At 44.9% G+C, this 20,056-nt stretch overlaps 1 protein-coding gene across 12 annotated transcripts in view; it reads left to right on the top strand.

Annotated features, from left to right (window-relative positions):
* LOC135909729 (vasopressin V1a receptor-like) overlaps nucleotides 1–20,056 on the top strand; it is a 295,126-nt gene that overhangs the window by 167,981 nt on the left and 107,089 nt on the right. For 9 of the 12 annotated variants that reach the window (XM_070531679.1, XM_070531677.1, XM_070531676.1 and 6 more), the window contains one exon: nucleotides 4,433–4,597. The exons of the other annotated variants lie outside the window; for them this stretch is intronic. The gene's annotated coding sequence lies outside the window, so the exon portion shown is untranslated. The remainder of the gene's footprint in view (nucleotides 1–4,432; nucleotides 4,598–20,056) is intronic. 12 annotated transcript variants of the gene reach the window in all.

The raw sequence follows: 20,056 nt of genomic DNA, 5'->3' as shown, positions 1-20,056 counted from the left end.
TCCTTTATTTGCCCGGGCCGCAGGCTACCGCTCGAGCTCCGAGAGTATCTTTCGAGTAGACTGTGTTGCTGCGTTTGCCGCTGTAGCGAACCCAGTGTAAATCCATGTTTTGTGTACCGTATCTTGAGGTAAACAAAAGCGCCTTCAGCTAGAGAGATCAGCCACCAGAAATAACCATGCTCAACAAGTGGAAGTCGCCAGAGGAATCGATAAGCGAACGACATTTCATCAGGTCGGGAAATATTACTGAAGTAAAATGAAAGAAAAACAGAACGTCGATCAAACGTGTTCGCATGGATTTGTAGACGTTTCGGCTTACACACGGATGCCTTATTGGCTACCGGTCGAGTCTTGTTCGGTTGGGAAAAGGCTTACGTTCCTCCTATTCCTTAATATGAAGCCACCGCAGAAGCTAAATTAACCGCTTGCCCCAGTAAATTTGTAATTTTCGTTTTTTTTTCATGGTACGTACACTTATCAACTCGTATAACCTGATCCCATTTCTTCCCTTCTTTTTGCCTGTGTAATCAGATGAAAACTTACGCGTAGTCGCCCTCTTAAGTTTCTGTTGTTTATGCACTTTAATTGTTCCTAACCTAATTCCTCCTATAAACTTTGCTCACTAATTCACACTGCTTTTACCGATTTCACATAATGGGTGCAACCCGTAAACATGAAGATCGACTTCATCAGCGCCGGGTAAGTGCGAGAACAGACAAACAAGAAATGAAGCAGATCTCCCTTCTATTTAACGCGACTGATACCTTATGCGATGAAAAAGCTTCTTGGTTGATTCCTGTTGCTGACGCTGATGATGCTGAAAAATTGCGGGTGTTGCTTAAGCTTAAGGAGTTGAATGGTATTGAAATATGGCAGTATGACAGTATACGCGCAAGTATAGTCTGGATGCTTATTAGTGGCATTCAGACTGCCATTCGCAGTAATTAAGAGAAAGTTAGTTATGTAGGGTGTTATGGCGCAAAAGCAACTGATTCTATGATGCGCCAACCACGAAAAACAATTGGACACAACTCTGTAAGTTGCATTACAGCGTCCGAGGATCACGTTATTTATGTTATTTCATTTTCTTTTCATTTATTTCCTTCAAAGCGTACATACACAGTGCGCAGAAAAATGTTGTGACAATAGCCAAAGCTAGTTTAGCTCCGTATTTGTGTACAATTTACAGCAGCAAGAAAATCATACGAATCGAACATCTAAGTGTTGTACCTAGTCAAGCTCCTTTTTCTCTCACTTTTTATCGAAGGGCATATTCAAGTATAGGGCATTTACTGAAGGGCACTTCGCAGGCATATTCAAGTATAGAAAAGACATAAATACTGAGAGGTAGTATTGGAAGCATTAAGCGCGCATTTTCCTTTTGGCGTCGTCTCCTTCATTGCTGATTATCGCGCCGTGGCAATGCGTTGATCTATTTTGAAGCTGCTTCCGGTAATCGTATCTTCTTTGCTTAAGGCAGTACCTTTGACGCGCACTTAAGTATAGTCACATTTATTCCAGAGCTTTGTTATTTCCTTTACTTTCACTTTACTTTCACTAGACTTGACCGAATGGAAAAGGGTCTCTTTCATTTCACTTCGTGCTTTCTTTTTCTTCTTCTGATCATCATCACCTGTAATATGCAAAAGTTCGGACGAATGGCCCTTTAGTTTCGAATTCCTAAGGCTCGTTGCAGGGACTATGCAATGAGACATACAGACTATAACATCTGCACAATATAGTCCACTCAAAAGCAGGCGTCTGACATGAGCGCGTATCACATCTCCGCGTTCACATCATTTCAATAAAGGAAAAGGAACGTAATTTCCAGGTAAATTTGTTTGAAATCTGTTATTTTCTACTAACTACAAGTATAAAAGAATTGGGAAGACCAACCCGTGGTGTTCCGACTGCTATATATGGTGATTTGTTCGGATTTATATTGTAAATGAGCAGTAAATGCGGTGTTGCCGATATATGCTATTGTGTGCGATGTGCGTATCTTTCACTGATTTTGGGTTTTACCTCAACCACAATTCCGTCAGCTTTCTCCACTCCTGCCCCCTTCCCCACTTTACTGTCATCGTTTGATGCTGTACGTATGTAGTAAACACATCCAACATCCATGCGCAATGCAGCAATGCAACGGCTCCAATCTTCACGCTGTTACAAGACACTATATTCGGTATTCTTTTATATAGATGACTTCAGTCTATCTGGAATGCTGTGTCGTCCATTTGATATACAGAACATGAGCAAGTGGGACCACTTTACGAGAGTTTACCAGTAAATTAAGCTCATACAATTGCCGTCAAGACGGATCAAGTAACCTATGTTGTCCTTGGTGTCAGTGTTTGTTGGCTTCTCCTGATATGATTAATGAAAATATGGCCCCTTGGTTAACCCCCCTTCTTCTCGTTTATTCTCGTTTATTCTCGTTCTCGTTTATTATGTTGTCCTTGGTGTCAGTGTTTGTTGGCTGCTCCTGATATGACTAATGAAAATACGGCCCCTTGGTTAACCCCCCTTCTTCTCGTTTATTACATAACGAGGGTCTCGAATCCGGCATCATAGATGCCTTCAGGTAGCATGTGTGGGTTTATTGACCGGTTGCGTTCACCCAAAAAAAGATCACGTTCTCGTGACGCTTACGGCAAAAAGGATGTTCCACATCCGCCGCCAAGGTCTGCGAGTGGTGGCGCTGGCTACCACTCCCAGGGTTCTACAAGGAAACATAAATACCCAAGAAAGTGGACGGGGAAACGGCGCCTCTGTAACTCAATTGGTGGAGCATCGCACGCGAAATGCGAAGGTTGTGCGGATCGTTCCCCACCTGCGGCAAGTTGTCTTTTCATCCACTTTCATTTCCATTAATTTATCGTTTGTTTATTTCATTTATTAAGCACAAGTAATTTCCCCTATGTTGTCTTTGGTGTCAGTGTTTGTTGGCTTCTCATGATATCACAGGCATTAGGAGAAGATTGAAATAGTTTCCATTAGCTACAGCTAATTTCAATCAGCCACCTGACCCGCCGTGGTTGCTCAGTGGCTATGGTGTTGGGCTGCTGAGCACGAGGTCGCGGGATCGAATCCCGGCCACGGCGGCCGCATTTCGATGGGGGCGAAATGCGAAAACACCCGTGTGCTTAGATTTAGGTGCACGTTAAAGAACCCCAGGTGGTCAAAATTTCCGGAGTCCTTCACTACGGCGTGCCTCATAATCAGAAAGTGGTTTTGGCACGTAAAACCCCAAATATTATTATTATTAATCAGCCACCTGCTCCTACAACTAAGCAAAATGTCAATATTTGTCTTTTTATTGTGCTATGTCGCGTCTAAAAAAAAGAAGAAGAACGTTCTCCTTTACTGCAGTCAGTCAGTTGACAGCTGTTGTCGTTACTTTCCTGGTGCCAAAGCAAGAAAAATTTTCGTTAGTGAATACTTCTTCCCATTGGCGAGTCGATTTCGCCAATGATATCTCCAGGGTCAGGATTCGCTGTACTTTGCTTTTACGAACAATTCTAGCGTGAGCACTTTTTCTTGGAATACGGCCCCTGGATTTTTCTACGCAATTAGTTCGTTCGTTCGTTCGTTCGTTCGTTCGTTCGTTCGTTCGTTCGTTCGTTCGTTCGTTCGTTCGTTCGTTCGTTCGTTCGTTCGCTCGCTCGCTCGCTCGCTCGTTCGTTCGTTCGTTCGTTCGTTCGTTCGTTCGTTCGTTCGTTCGTTCGTTCGTTCGTTCGTTCGCTCGCTCGCTCGCTCGTTCGTTCGTTCGTTCGTTCGTTCGTTCGTTCGTTCGTTCGTTCGTTCGTTCGTTCGTTCGTTCGTTCGTTCGTTCGCTCGCTCGCTCGTTCGTTCGTTCGTTCGTTCGTTCGTTCGTTCGTTCGTTCGTTCGTTCGTTCGTTCGTTCGTTCGTTCGTTCGCTCGCTCGCTCGTTCGTTCGTTCGTTCGTTCGTTCGTTCGTTCGTTCGTTCGTTCGTTCGTTCGTTCGTTCGTTCGTTCGTTCGTTCGTTCGTTCGTTCGTTCGTTCGCTCGCTCGCTCGTTCGTTCGTTCGTTTCGTTTCGTTTCGTTTCGTTTCGTTTCGTTTCGTTTCGTTTCGTTTCGTTTCGTTTCGTTTCGTTTCGTTTCGTTTCGTTTCGTTTCGTTTCGTTTCGTTTCGTTTCGTTTCGTTTCGTTTCGTTTGTTTGTTTGTTTGTTTTTAGAGGCATCCTCAGATGATTGAAAACCCTTATACTGCCATGGTGAAAGATTTCACGAGACGGCGCCATTTCTCTCTCTCTCTTTGCCCCCTCTTTTTTTTTCTCGCATTTGTTCTACATTATTTCCTTCCTTCATTCCTTTTAATTCCTTCTTTCATTGATCCCTACCTTTCTTCTTCGTTCCTTGATTTATTCCTTCATTACCTTTTTTTTCTTCCTTCCTTTTTACTTCCAGGTTGCTTGTCTGGGAACCCGCTTTCAGACGGCAGTCAGCTGGTCCTGACATGGGTGCTGCGGCGGAGGCCCCGTTTTTGACTCTAGGAGCCCCTATGTGGAAATGAAATCATGGTGTGCTGTTAACTCAGAAAGTAAACAGAAAATAACAAGAGAAAGAAAACAGGTTGGTTTAAGCGAGAATGAAAAACTGCATCCACAGAAAATAACCGTCTGTTGGGTTTTCCTCGAGGATGTGTTGAGGGAATTGGGGATTAGTATTGGGGATGGCTGCGCTAAGGTGCGCAGCATTAGGGCTGACTTCATCCGGGCCTGTCAAGTTGAGAAGCTACAGCTCTCAGCTATGAAGCCTCCCCTCCTGCCCTCGTTCCCCTACTTTACTAAAGAAGCTTTTCGCGGAGCCAGAACGCCGCAGTACAGCTGGTGAGGCGGTCTGTTATGATTGCTGTCGAGCGCTCCTGTCTTGCTTACGTTTTAAAATTCCTTCAAACGAAATGTGTGCAGCCTCTTGCGCGTGATGTTTCCGCGTGAGCTTATGTACGTTTTCGTGTGGGGGTGTGCTTGTGTGTGGCTGTCTATGAAACGCTTGAGCACATGCTGTAAGAATGCCCAGCTTTCCGCAGTTGTCGCCGTGTGCTGCTGAGGAGGCTCCAGCAACTTAATCTTGCTGTAACAGCGCTTAATGATCTCCTGTTTCCTAAGGGTCGTGCTTCAGTTCGACGTGAGGCCCACAAAGCTGTGCTGAAATTCTTGCCGACCAGGGGGCTAGACTCTCGCCTGTAATGGTCGTGTCCCGTGTGTGCTGTGTGATGCGTTGTGTTGTGCCTTCCTCTCTCTTTTTTTCCTTTGTTTATCTCCTTCTTCTTGTCTTTCTTTTTTTTATCTCTCTCTGTTCCTTAGGTGGGTAGGCATGGTGTTGCTTTTAGGAAAAAAAGAATTGCTAACCCGCTTCTCTCGTTGTCTCTTTGTGATGTTTATATATGTTTCCAATATTATTATTATTTATACCATTATATTCTGCTTTGTGTGTGTGTCACTTTTGGGCGTGCATGCGCGCGCGTGCGTGTGTTTGTGTGTGCATGTGTGTGCGCGCGCATGTTTGCATACCTGAGACTAAAGCTGCAGCTCATCTGTACTTTTGTCGCTGCATAAAATATTTCCCCTGCTCCGCTTCCTGCGGACTAAAAGCAGCGACTTGGCACAACTATTAGTCCTTATATATACATAGGACCACCTAGGGACACCTAGGTTCCACCTAGGGACACGCACTTGCACAATATCTCCACGCAACCTAAATACATCGCTTGTAGAAATCGACAGGTTCTTCCAAAATCAACGTTGTGACATCGGAAATCAGTGTCATTATCTGGAAAATGCTTGATCTTCGAAACTGTCTTCATTGTTGGAAATACGTGGAACTCCTATATTGCAAGGTTGGGTGAGTAAGGGTGATATGGGCCGCTATTTTGTAGCGATGTCTTTTCCGATTCTATGCTTTTTCAGGCTTTTCGCGCTTGGCCAGTGGTCAGAGTGACGGTCTGCCCACATTATCAACGGGATCAGGCGGCCGTGTGTGGTGGATGATAAGAATAGCATAGAATAAGGCATAAGGCATCGCTACAAAATAGCGGCCATGGTAAGAATTTCGAACCGGCCGCAGTATGCTTCCATCTGCGCACACAGTTGTGAAACGGGGCGTTGTCTTGCAGAAGGCGGACACCATTGGTGAGCTTGTCACTTCTCTTGCTTTTGATGGCCTCCAGCAATTTCTTCAGCAGTGAAGCATAGTATGGCCCCGCTGACAGCGGTACACTTTGCTAGCAAATCCGTTAAGGCTACACCGTGCTGGTCCACAATGATCGTAAGCATGACCTTGCCTAGCGAGTGTTGGTCACGTGCCCTATTTGGAGTCGGTGAGCCCGGATTCTTCCAGTGCACCGACTAGAATTTAGTCACCGGAACACAGTGATGGACCCAGCTTTTTTATGTGTGATCAGCAGTGTGTCGGAACGGAACAAGAACAGAAACGAAAAACGAAAAAAAACCCAATATTTTTGACCGGGATGCAAACGTAACCGAAACGTCATTTATTATCTTGTTTTGTAGTGGAACCGAAATATTTTTGATAGATTTTCGGTTCAAGGAGAAATCGGCAGTCCGAAACAACCTATGTCAGGCGACGTCAAAATTAACGCGTATCTCAGGGGTCCGCATAAGCGCGTATCTCACGCAGGGATTGCAGGAGCGATAGCCGGTCGATCGCCGCACTAATGTAAGCCTGCCGCTCGCTGCACCAGCAGAATCGGCATCGTAGCAAAACCCACTGCTTTGCGCGCTGAAGTGCTTATCGCTTCGTTTTCTACCAGTACAGTGCTTTGTTACTGAAGTTATATCGTTAGTTTATGCTCTTTTAAGTTCGTTTCAATGGAACAGCGGTCTCACATTTCGGCGAGTGCACTCGATGACGTGCTGCTTCTGAGATCTTGCTCAGTGCCTTGAGCCAAGGCATGGAGCATGATCTCAGAATTCATAGTTCGCTTACTCAGAAGAACAAATATTAGCTTTTTACTGTTACTTTGTTTCGAAAATTTTTACATACGAACCAATACCATTATGAACCGTTACGGATCATTATTTTTTTTCGTTCCGGAGCAGAAACAAAACGGAACTTTTTTCTCTGGAACAAAACTAAAAACAGAACGAAAAACATTTATTTCCGACATTCGGTGATCAGACACTTGAAAAAAAATTTCATGGTTGCCATTGCACATGATCAAAAGAACCTGGGAGCGTTCGATTCGTTCCTGCTTCTGGCAAGGTGTGAGCAGTCGAGGAACCCAGTGAGCGTGGGCTTACGCTTATGAAGATGGTCTTGAGTGATTTTTTACTTGGACCCCACACTATGTTGACATTTTGGGCTAGGTCTCGAATGGTTACGTGGTTATGTTCTAAAATCGTGACCTGCGTCTGCTGGATGATGTTTTGATCGATAGCGGAGTGTGGTCACCCTGCAAATGGAGCTGCTCAAATGGAGATGGGAAAATCTGTAGGATAACACGAATGGAAGTGCCTTGCTATTTGAGGCTCGAGCTCGTTGCCTAAGGACAAAAACATACCTGAGCAAATATGCGCATTTAGGTGAGGTATGTGTATGCTGCAGCAAAAATCTGGAGATCACTCAGCACATCTCGATGGAATGCGAAGGATTTCCACTCAAAAGTTTCAGACCAAACTTACGTAACGTACAACTTCAAAAAGCGCTTGGATTTAAAGTAGACGAAAATAGCAACCGGTCAGTAGAGGAGATAAGCAAGAGAAGTTTAGAGTATTGGTGGAAAACAAGCAGGGAAGAGTCTGATACGACTGGATCGATTACAGGCGTAATCAGTGGTACAACGTAGATAGAGAAGATTAAAGAGATGCATGCAAGACTGCCAGAAGTAAAAGGATTGATAACATATCTGAATAACTCAATCAGGCTAGGTGACGATTTGCCCCGCCCCGTTTCAAAGGTGATGCCAATAAATCATCATCATCATAATCATCATCATAACCATCATCGTCATCATAATCATGTTTCCACCATGTCCGACCACGTTTAAATTCATGATGCCAGTTATTGACCTCATTATATGAGCAGCAATACTCCCCCGAAACCTTTTTCATCTAATCGAACGTGTCTCTTGGTGTGTGGCCTCTAAATTAAAGGAAATTGATGGCTGCTCTGCGTTCCACTGGGTTCATTATCATACCTCGCACCACTTCAGCGCCCATAAACAAAACCCTTGTTAGTTAAGAGTTGAAAATTAGCACGTAACTTATAAAGATTTATTACACATGCGGAGTTTCAGCATCCTGCAAGCAATAAAGGTGGGTCAGCTGGGGTAAATATTTACTTAATTACCCTTCTATTTCTCCGCATTAAGCCTTCTTTCTTGAAATTTAAAGTCGTTTGCATACAATTTTAAGACGTGGAATCAGTGATTTGGTGCAATGGACGAATATAAGATAAAAAGTAACAATATAAAGATTAGTATTGTTGTCAAAATAGAACCCTGCTGATTAAATATGTGGCAGGAAAATAAAATGCTATTCTTTTCTAAAGCTTGCTTGTGTGTGCGATCTTTCTTACAGGTGCAAAAAGTGACTATTTCTTCCACATTTTCCATTTAGGATATCAATGACTCTGCGGAAAGTTCGTATTTTGAACGTTTTGTCGAAAGCGCCGGATCGTTCATCGCTTCACGGTTTGCGAACTGATACGTTTTTCTTTCCAATTTCGGATAAGACGCTCCGTTCTTGAATTGACAGCTCTGAGGAAGTGGAAGTGTCAGAAAAGACAGCTCTGAAATATGAGTGAGATGGTAGCTGGAGAATTACGGCTGTTTCTTGCGAATCACTTGATAGGAAAAACAAATAGTTTTTTTTTTCGAACGATAATTCTAAGGGGCATCGCCATCGTTTCCGTTCTGCCATAATAAAGCCCGCGCACAAGAAAAGGAGAAGGATGAAAAGAACAGAAAACAAAACAAACCTGTGTGCCGCTTTTGACGCTTTCTCAGCTATATCTAGACTCATGTACGTCGTCTACGCATCTCGGGTGAATCTCTCCCCGTTTCGCGAAGCAACTGGAGCGTATATGGGAGCGACGTTTCAAGTGTATCTGTCGTGGAAAAGGTTCTGACCTCAAAGACGAATAAAAAGAGAAAACAAAGGCTAGAAGATAGCGAAGGCTGAAAATCCATTTAAACGGGTTGCGCGGAAGGGTTGGTGCGGATGAAAACGAGGGCCAGGAGGGAGTTTAGCGGAGTGGATTTATGGCCGTCATTAAACGACGGAGGCCCGCTCAAAGACTCGGCGACCAAAGTGCACGCCGCTAACAATGTCGCCCGTATCTCGACGGCGCGGCTACGCGGAAGAGAAGCGGGTCCGTGGAGCCTTAGGTCTGTGATTTCTTATTCCCTTGCTGCGCGCACTGCCGGTTCAGCGCCTGCCGCCAGCCGAATGCGCCCCCCCCCCTACCCTCCCACTTCGTCGCCTCAAACCCCAGACGTGCCATTCTCTGGCTCGCGTAGGTGACGCTGCTAACTGCACGATGGTAAACGCGGCAAGAGGACTGTGCAGCGCACGCCGGCCGGTAATAGGGGCCCGACGATCTCTGAAGTGCGCTTCCGCGCGCGCGCCATTCTGCGTGGGGTGTCTTGTCTGGCCGGTCGAGATATAGAGTGGCCGAAGGGCGCCGGCGGGGCATCCTCGGAGCGTCGTCCTTTGAGGGCGCCGAGGATAGAGCGCCGTCGGCGGCTGGCCGGTATTGATGCCGGCCGCCGGCGCTGTCACCGTTCGCCATTGGGCGACGCCGTCCGTTGAAAACGCGCTGCTCTAAAGAGGCGAGCCCCACCCTCGACCTCCCGCTTTCCTGACTGATGGCACGCCGCTGCTGGAATATAGATGAGGCACGTGAATTGGATGCTAGCCTATAGTGTATAGGGCAGCGTATAATGGTCTGTAATGGCGGCGAGTACAGCGCGCTAGTCCGTGCTGGGATGGCACCGAGAGTGCTGTGCTTCCTCTGGGGGCGTTCCGTGTACGTGACTTGTTCTTGGCCAAACGGGAAATGAAAAAGATAGAAGGGTGAACTGTCGGAGACACAGAATGTCGAAGCGCGACGCCATTCCTTGTTTACGTAATTAGGGCCATTTATGTGACGGCTCCTAGCCGCACAATTCGCCGTTTACCATCCAGACCGTGAGTGAAGCTTTCACATCAGTGAATATATGGTTATGTGCTAACGAATATCACGCAATTTCACGTTCAAATTCATTTTGAAGTATGCTGTTTGTTCCTCCTTGCCTTCACCTCTCGCAGTACGTCATTATAAAGCTCTCAGTGTAGTAAATTGTTTGTATTACCTTAATGTATTGTACGTATCGTTTCAATCTATAGTGAAATGTTCTCAACTTTTGTAGCGCATGCGTTATGTTTTACGCGATTGCATGAAAGTACCCACACTTCGGTGACATTTGAAACAGCGCAAACTATTCGTTTGACGTACATAAAATAAAAGTTTGACAATAGCGCATGGGTAGGCGGCTTAGCGCGCCCTAATGTGAAATACCTTAGCAGCCCCACGCACTAATAGAATGCAAATATTACTAAGGTTCTTACGCATACTGACCCGCACTGGCTGTCCCCCTAAACCACTCGACCAAGAATATTGTCACCTATGAGCTGGGCTGACTACCTTTTGGATTTATTTCAAATTTATCTAAAAAAGCGGTATGAAATATTCGTTCCTCTTTCATTTATTTATTTATTTATTTATTTATTTATTTATTTATTTATTTATTTATTTATTTATTTATTTATTTATTTAGTTACTACCAGGGCCGTTGAGGCGTTACAGATAGGAGTGGTAAAATATTCATGCAAATCAATAAATAAAGGAGAGCTTTAGCATCGGTAATGAAGAAGCGCAGAATTGAAATCATCACGTTCGGAAATGGAGACGATGCATGTGGCCAGATGGTTGCAGTCTGAGCTGGTCTTGGGGAGGAAACAATAAAAATTACAGGGTCTCTTAAGATCTCTCTTAAGCGGTGAATGGCGAAAACCTACTCTTCCTCTTCTTCCTCCTCTTATCATTCGCTTTTTTAGTAAGCATTTTTAGTCATTTGTAATCAATCGTAGTCGTTACGACTTGTCGTTAGACATATTGGTCATTCGTAGTCATTACTAGTCATTACAAGCCATTTCAGTCATTATTAGTCAGTACTGCTCACTACTAAGCATTTTTAGTCATTTGTAATCTATTGTAATCAATTCTGGGCATTACAAGCCGTCGTTAAACATTTGTTGCGATGCCGTGTCTTGAAGCTCGACCGGCGTTAGTATTGGGTAGCGTGGCGCTTTCGGCAAGTTGCAGGCGTCCGGTAGACCATGGCGATCAGGCAGGGACGAGACGATTTCTAGTACGAAACTAGCACTGTTTAATCGAAGGTAGGTGAAAGATGTAAAAGAAGAGAATCAATGAATTGAAAAGTACATTGCGGCGCCCCTTAAATAGGCCCACTAAAATCGTAGGCGGGATCTTGCTCACGTCAACGTCACGTGATATGCACCGAGTCCCCCCCGCTCGTTGCTTTTCGGCTGCTCCCACTTTCCTGGGCGACGTTGCACTTGCTTGCCTCCGCTGGTGGCAACCCGCGCGTGGCACCCCGCGGGTCTGGGATGGGCGGCTGATCTTTTCTTCTAGGCGACGTTGGTTCGTGGAGAGGGTCTGCCCTGGAGTTGGACAGTTGGCGGAAAGGGTGCCTCCTAGAATCGCACAGTTTGTGAAAAGGGATCTCCCATTGTTCTCACACACACAAAGGGGCCTGTATGCACTGCGGCTCGTCCGCCAGACCGGCAACCACTCGAGACAACCATAGAAAATTAGGAATCTATCCTACGTTTCCGTTGAGCAGGGTCTTTCGAGCATCCTTTTTGCCCGGTGTGTTACACGCCAACCGTAACAACATGTTGGTCACATCATAGTCATCAGTAGTAATTACAAGTCGTTTCAGTCATTATTAGTCATTACTGGTCATTACTAAGCATGTTTAGTAATTTCTAATCAAGTGTACTCATTACAATTCGTCATTAGACATATTGGTCATGTCGTAGTTATTAGTAGTCATTACAAGTCATTAGTAGTCAGTTTAGTCATTACTACTCTATACTAGATATTTCTAGTTATTTCTAATCAATTGTGGTCCTCAGAAGCCGTCGTTAGGCATATTGGTCGTTTCGGAGTCATTAGTAGTCATTACAAGTCATTATTAGTCATCGTTAGTCATTGCTAGCCGTTATTAACCCCTACCAACCTCTATTATGATGTTATCATTCACTAACTCTCACTATCAATCATTTTTCATTCCTTAATTTGTCTTCACATGGCGTGATGACGCTTGGGCGGACACTCCTGCGGTCAGGGGTCTGCTGACACAAACTTCACCATGAGCCTAGAAAGGCTTTCGCCCTAAAATACTAGTTCTGCAACTTGGAATGCCTACTTTGAATCTATGATCAATGCGGGATGATACGTAATTTGGAGCAGTGAAGAGACTTTGTTTGAGTCATTGGTATGGAGGCGTAATATATTTTGTGGAAGTGGAGAGCCGAGGAAGATGACGCCGCATGGAAAGATCTGGAAGGTCTAGCGTTCTTTTCATAATGTGACACTAGATGCACGAGAGTAGTCAGTCAAAATGAAATGAGCTGGATGATTCCGAACATATGCTAGAGTATTGATCAACGACTTTATATTAGGGTACCATACGGAAGACGCATACTGCATCTTAGTCCGAACGACCATTCTATACAAAAGTAATTTTAAAGCGAGCGGAACAAATGAAAAATTATCGCCAAGGAAAGCAAGCATGCGATTAGCATTGTTAGATATGTGCTCGATATGCACTTTCCATGAAAGGCCACTGCTGATTTGTACGCCAATATATTTATACACAGAGATAAAGGATAAAGGAGAGCCATTAAGAGCATATAGGTGAGGGTTAGCTTTGGAAGGAACTCGTGTTACTTTCATTGCCTCGCATTTGGATATATTAAGTTTCGTGAGCCAAGTGTCGCACCATGCAAAAACGCTGTTAATGTCACACTGAAGAACATTAGTATGAGATGGGGCAGAAGTTTCTCTGTATATAAAACAGTCGTCAGCGAACAGCCTGATTGATAATGTTACGAGATCAGGAAGATCATTTATATAGATTAGGAAGAGGAGAGCTCCTAGTAGAGATCCTTGAGGAAACCTTGATCTTACTGATGAAAGATTAGAGTTATAGTCATCAGCTGTCCCATACTGAGTGCGATCACGCAAAAGACATTCAATCCATTTTAATACGGCGTCATTTATGTTTAGTTGACTAAGTTTAAAAAGCAGAAGGGGATGAGACATGGTATCAAATGCTTTAGCGAAATCAACGAATATACAGTCAACGACGGAGGAACGATTCAAAGCTGCAAAAAGGTCATTAGTAAAAGCGATTAACTTAATAGTTCTGCGGAAACTCGCAAGATGGAGGGAAGTAATTATAAAAAGAAAATGAGACTTTTTTTTTTCTTCAGCTGCGAGGTTATTGTTTTCGAGGAACCCGTATGGGTTTCCTTTGTAGCAATTGCTACGATTGGGTGGATATCTCATCTTCCCTATATTAAGCTATTAACTTTGTTTCACAAGAATGATTTCTTCAAAAATCATGCTGATTATCTCTAAAAAAGGAATTCAATTCAAGCTGAGTGACGAGGGTCGAATAGATAATATGTTCAAATTATTTACATGGAACTGATGTTAATGATATTGGTCTGTAATTTAAAAGACTGTGAACATCACCAGACTTGAGCACTGGGACCACCTTGCCCACATTCCAGTCATCGGGGAGCGTGCCAGTCTGCAAAGGTTGGGTAAAGATCTCTGACAGCATAAGGGAAGTATTGGTGCTTTTCAACAGCTTGTTGTTAATATCGTCAACACCTTCAGAGGATGAAATTTTAGAGTTATTGATGAGTTTGGAAATTCGTTCCCAATAAATGATTATATCATCCATCAATGGGAAGTCTAGGGAAGGTACATGGGGAAGGGTAGCCGCAGTAGTTGAGAAACATGAAGAAAATGTGTTATTTAATAATCTGCAAGATTATTTTGGTGGAACCAGGGCACCGCGATTACATCTGAGTACGATGCCTTGTTTTTGCTTCACATTAAGGACGGACCAGAATTTGCGCGGGTTAGCAATCAGCAATCGACGCAGGGTGTCTTGAAGAAAGTTGCGTTTCGCGGTGAAAAGGGCATTTATGTATTCAGATGCAGCAGCATGATAAGCATTCCATCTCAGTCGCATTTGTTAACCTGCAGCGACGAAAAATACGCACTCTTTATTAGCAAGTGCTTCGATGCAATATTGAACCGCAGTAAACATTTAGTACACATTATTCGACGAGTTATTCGACACGTTATTTCTTACTCTTGAAATGTTATCAAATAATTAAACAAGCGGACGTTGTTCTACGTCCCTATGTTACATTGTGTAACAACGCACTCTGGATCAGTTTCGATTACCTTGTCATCTTTATCATGCGTATAAATAAAGTTATACGAGCAGCGCTTTTTGATACGCACCTCTGAATGGGGCCTCGACCTCGCGCTGAACTGCATAGGCACAGACCTATAGCAATGCATTTCAGTGGTAATACAACGATCTGCTCTAGAATACTTAATAAGATTCTTCAATATAACTTATATTATTTTCTACCTATTAGCATGTCCTCATGCGTGTGTGTGTTTTAAATTTATTTTATATTTGACTGGTTTGTGTGTTTGTGCTTCTTTTTTTGGAGGGAGGGGGTTCTTTTTGCAGAAATTGAAGAAGGTGCAGTTTTGTTAATCATTCTTTATTAGCTGGTTTTTTTATTGACCGTTTAAGCACGTTTGCGAAATGTGCGTTACTGCAGGAATGCTCTTTTCATGGCACCTCATAACCGTCGTGGTGGCGTAGTGGATATACGGTGTTGCTCTGCTAAGCCCAAGGGCGCGGGATCGAATCCCGGTCGCGGCAGCCACATTTCGATGGGGGTGGGATGCAAAAACGCATGTGTACCGCGTATTGGGTGCACGTCAAAGAACCCCGGGAGGTCAAAGTCAAAAGCCAAAGTCCCTCACTATGACGTATACCTCATAATCAGATCATGGATTTTGGCACGTAAAACCTGAGCGTTGAATTTTATTGTCACCTCATGTTGTCATCCTTCGATCACAGGACCATTTATTGTTTGTGGAGAAGCAGGTGATACCATAGTTGGCAACATTTCAAATTTCCCCCAAACAAGGTCACTCACGGCGATGAAGGCGCAACAAGCAACAAGAACCTCCCAGAAAAACGCAGTGCACCTGTATTTCACCTTTGAAAGAAAGCCGAGCCTGTTGGAGTCCGCTAACATCCAATTGACTGCTCTGCTAAGGAAAACGCTGCGCTAGTTACATAAAATAAAAGGTAGTTGTTTCAAGCTGTAATGCCTAAGTTCATGCTATAATGGCTGATATTTAGCTCAACTATCAAATTATGCCTATACGTTCAGTTTTCATCCTGAAACCAGTGACACAAAGGCCGATCTGCATGGAGAAAACAGTTGTTTTAAGGGCGCGAAACCACTTAACGTCAGTCAGATGAGCCGACCTAATTGGCTGGCGCATCTCTCAGGAGAAGTGCCTACGGCTGTTTAAGCTTTCTTGCGATGTTCCAGGACGAGTGGGGCATGCGTTTTGGCACCGGTGCTGTGCGACACTTGCGAGAGCTTAATTCCATGCGTTGTGGGACATTGTGTTCGAGTTGGACAGCGTGCATGTAACCTTGTAATTCTTAGGTTGTCACCGACTACATTTGCGTAAAGCTTCAACTCTTGCCACCAGATGGGGACAGACACTTCTAAATGTATGGAATTCCCCAAAAAAGAAACCAAATGCCCACCGCCGCAATCCGGATGTAGGGGGCACTGACAGGCCGCTTTCGCACAGCGGAAAACACTGGCGTTATTGACTGTGCACTGCACAGCCGTTCAATGGGTATGGCGTTCTCCATCACGCCGGACGCTGAGTGTACTGTGTGAGGTCTCGGACTGTATGGATGTGGCAGCAGCTGCCGCCGACGCGCACAAACACTTTGGCGCGAATGCTGCGCCGACACAACTTAGGCGACTGCCGGGCGATAGCTGAAAGCCGGCAGAGGCGCCTGCCACACGTCCCGCTGACGAGTGAACGTTCTACAATGTAAATCATCGTCGCGACGGTTTTGTTGAGGGTGCGCTTCTTGTAACACCTGAGGAAGTAAACAAATTTCCCGTCCTTTAAGAGCCGAGAACAAGAGTAGTGTAACAGACGCGGAGTTAAGAAAAGCGGTAAAGAATAACGCCAAAACAAGGCGGGTCAGGGGAAAAGCGTTGCGCTAAATCGAATCCGGCGCGTAATCGAATCCAGGTTGCGGAGGGCGCATTTCTATGGGAGCGTAATGAAAGAAAAAGAAAAGATACACAAGAAAAAACAACGCCGGCGTACCGTGCGGTAGGGTGCACGTTAAGGAAAGGCCAGGTGGTCGAAATTAATCGAGTCGTTCACTATGGCGTGCCTCTTAATAAAGTCGTGGTTTTTGTACATAAAACCCGAAAATTTATTTTTAATTTAAAGCCGTTTCCGATTGGAATAGTTGACCGCTAAAATCTGTGAGTGATCACGTTTACTATATATACAAAGTTATCCACGGAGAGCTGAATGTGAAAGGAAAACCTGCTGGAGAATATGGATGGTATCAGTCCGTTTGGCAGTCACCCCCGAGTCGTGATCGGCAAGTGACCCATATGTCGATAAAAAGAAATATGTTAAGTGAATACTCTTTGGCGGTGCTAATCTATGCGACTTAAAGTTGGGAGATAGCAAACAACTGTTTATCTTTCTTGGTTATCTTCTGCGTAAAACTTGAGAGGAAGATGAATAAAAGATGTGCAGCGCATCTGTTGTGACGCTCAGGAGCCCTATAACGTAAAACTATTCCAAACTGTTTTTAATCCGATCCCATGACGTCAAAGTTACGTAACCACCGATGCAAACATTGGGCGGTAACCGGCATCGTTGTTTGAAAAGGCCAATCAAACGCGCTTCTCGTCTATAGGATGTCACTTTCTTTTGCTTCCAAAGCGAATAGCATTGCCTACATTGAGCAGTTTTTCTTATCTAATTGGCTGGGAAGAGGCACGCTCAAATTGAGAGAGTTTTGATGGGGCACAGCCAGCGCAGTGAAAGTAGATAGCCAGATGAGGAGGGTGATGCCGGCGTCTGAGATTGGTACGCTTCCCCTTACTTAGCTTGTGGCTGGTCGAAAATAGCGGCGGCGGGCAACGGAAGGTTAAAAATGCCGTTAAATCGAATCCTCAGCAAAGTAGAATTGGCAGAGTGATGTCGTATACGTACCGAAAGGTCTTGATAACGTTGTACTGCCACGCAAAATCTTATAATGTACGCGAATATTAATATGCTCCGCGCCAGCTCTGAGTAGCCAGTGCCACAGCGATTGGCGGCAGCCATCTTCTTTTCTCTTTGGAACAGGGCAGTCTCCGGCTATTCAGAAAAACTTTGACTTTTGTTCGGCATATTAACGCGTCCTTAATGCGTACGCATCACTTTGATGCGGTGAGTTTTCGTGGTTTTGTGACGTCATGTGATAGACCGGTAAAGTGGGCGCCGTCCAAAAACGTTCAATGGTCAAACGACGCCTTTTTCGCTAATGGCGAAAAGTGCGTCAAGTGAGAATTGAAATTTTTCTTTCGTTCGGTTGAATCATGCATGATAAATGTGCACGTGTGATATTAGATGGGATGTTTTCGCCGTTTTCCTGACGTCGCGTGACTTACAAGCGCAGTGGGTGGTGACTCAAAAATTTTTTGACCAATCGTGGAGGACTAGTTGCAGAACTGGAATAGAAAATTTTGCAGTAGCTTTACGTTATAGCGCCTGAGGACCCAGAAATGTGTGACGTACTTGAAGATGTTAGGCTTAACATTAACACAAGTGAGTGGTGGTGTGAATCAAAGAGACGGATGAGCGGCATCCTGCGCGAGGTTAAAAGGAGGTACTACAACAGAAGGCGAGGAGGCCATCTTATGAGGGAATCAACACATTGAGGTAACAAGCGCCAAACAGCACATTTAAGAATCCTAGGCACGTCATTTTTTTTACTTCACTCTCGGGCAATCATAACAAAAATTTTGAAAGTAACACATAATGTTGACGGTAAAAGAAAAAAAATCAAGGAAATTGAGCTCTCGATCTTGGCAAGTTTGACTAAACGCCATGAAACGCTAGAAGACGATGTCAGAAAGAAAACCGTAGGAGGAATTCATTGAGCAGACTGGGCAGAAATGTACATTCGGCGATGAGTGGGGTTGTGTTCGCGCTCAGCACTACACTTTTGATTAAAAAAAAGAAGAATGAAATCAAAGGACGCCCGCTGCCGTAAGGACACGAGAAAACCGCCTCCGGATTACGCGACCTGTTGTCTACCACTTGAGCCACGGTGGCAACTGCTGCTGCTTTCACTTTCTCGAGTAATCATGTACACGCAACCTAGCCTTGCAAGAGTTAACCAGCCCCACTCACGGCCATGATGGTGGGTGCGGATCAGGAGTTGAAACCGCCAAGTCTCAAAAACGGGAAGAGCCCTGCTCCAAGATCTGGGCTACCAAGTCGAGGATGAGAGGCACCTACCTCAGCGTATCCCACACGACATCAGGGACAAGCTACACATAAGTACCATTCCTAGAAACATGCATCCCGAGTACGACAAGGAAAGGAGACAGGTGAGAATACAGGCGCTCAAGCACATACTGGAACGCACCAACAGCAAAGAAGGAAATGTGAGATACACGGACGCAGCTGCGTACAGAACAAACGACCGATTTGCAATCAGCGTGGTTGACGAGAAGGGCGAACAACTTACAGCTACATCCATACGTGCCAAGGACGCGAGCACAGCGGAGGAGCTGGGCATAGCCCTGGCCATCGCAACGTGCAAGAAGACCCTGGTTACCGTGGTGACGGACTCGCAAAAAGCATGCAAGGGGTATGAGAACGGAAGGATCGTAAAAGCAGCACTTCAGGTCTTGACCAACGCCGAGATAGAAACAGCAGAAATCCTCTGGACGCCGGGACACGAGTCTCTCGCGGGGAACCAGGCGGCGCACGCCGCGGCTCGAGATCATGCACGCCGAGCCATCTCCGACACGCAGAGAACACAGACCAACGACGGCGACGAGGATGATGAACGGATATCCGAGAAGTACTCGGGGAACGCGTAGGTGATCTATACGTATATCGATTACATCTTCGTAATTGCCCGTAATCGCCCAGCTTCTTCGCGCGTGAAGCAGAATGTGCCCGCTGAGTCGGAAAATTATAAGGCTGGCGCTATATAGCTAGGCAAGTCCAGAATGCCATAATCGTCGCGCCTCATTTCAGCTGCCTCGTTCATCTTCCGCTGCCTGAGCGTGGCTGCATTAATACGAATAACTGCATTGCCCAACCCAGAGGTAATATGACAGTGAACTGTGAACGAACTTGTGCATGTATCATTAAGTCTTGCTGCAAAAAGAGCCAACGCTAGTATATTTTATTCGACTCGATTGACTTGTGGCATATGTGGATATTTAAATGAAAGCCTGGAAACCCTCCTCAGGCATAGAAATTCTACTATAGTCATTTAGAGAAGTTATTCTCCACTAACCAACCCGTCTCTATCTGCCTGGCTGTCCGTCCGTCCGTGATAATCTAACGTTACATGTTAGAGCTTCCAATCTGCTGCCTAATTGCCTCGCTTGTAAATATTGTATTTGTTAATTAGATGCTTATCGAGCGCAGAGCGTGACATTCGGGATTAGATTGTATCAAAGTGGCAATAATTCTAATTGTATGCATGTTTTCTATCTTTGTTACTTTCCTGTCGAGTGCATCTGCTAACAATAAATTTCTTTGCTCAAAACGTTCTGTCAGACAGTCTTCTGATGTTCGCGCCAGCTCACATTTCGTGGACAG

The sequence above is a fragment of the Dermacentor albipictus genome, chromosome 1, assembly GCF_038994185.2.
Source record: "Dermacentor albipictus isolate Rhodes 1998 colony chromosome 1, USDA_Dalb.pri_finalv2, whole genome shotgun sequence".
NCBI classification, from domain to species: Eukaryota; Metazoa; Arthropoda; class Arachnida; order Ixodida; family Ixodidae; genus Dermacentor; species Dermacentor albipictus.
The sequence above is the reverse complement of the archived record's forward strand: the minus strand, read 5'-3'. Positions and strand labels throughout refer to the sequence as shown.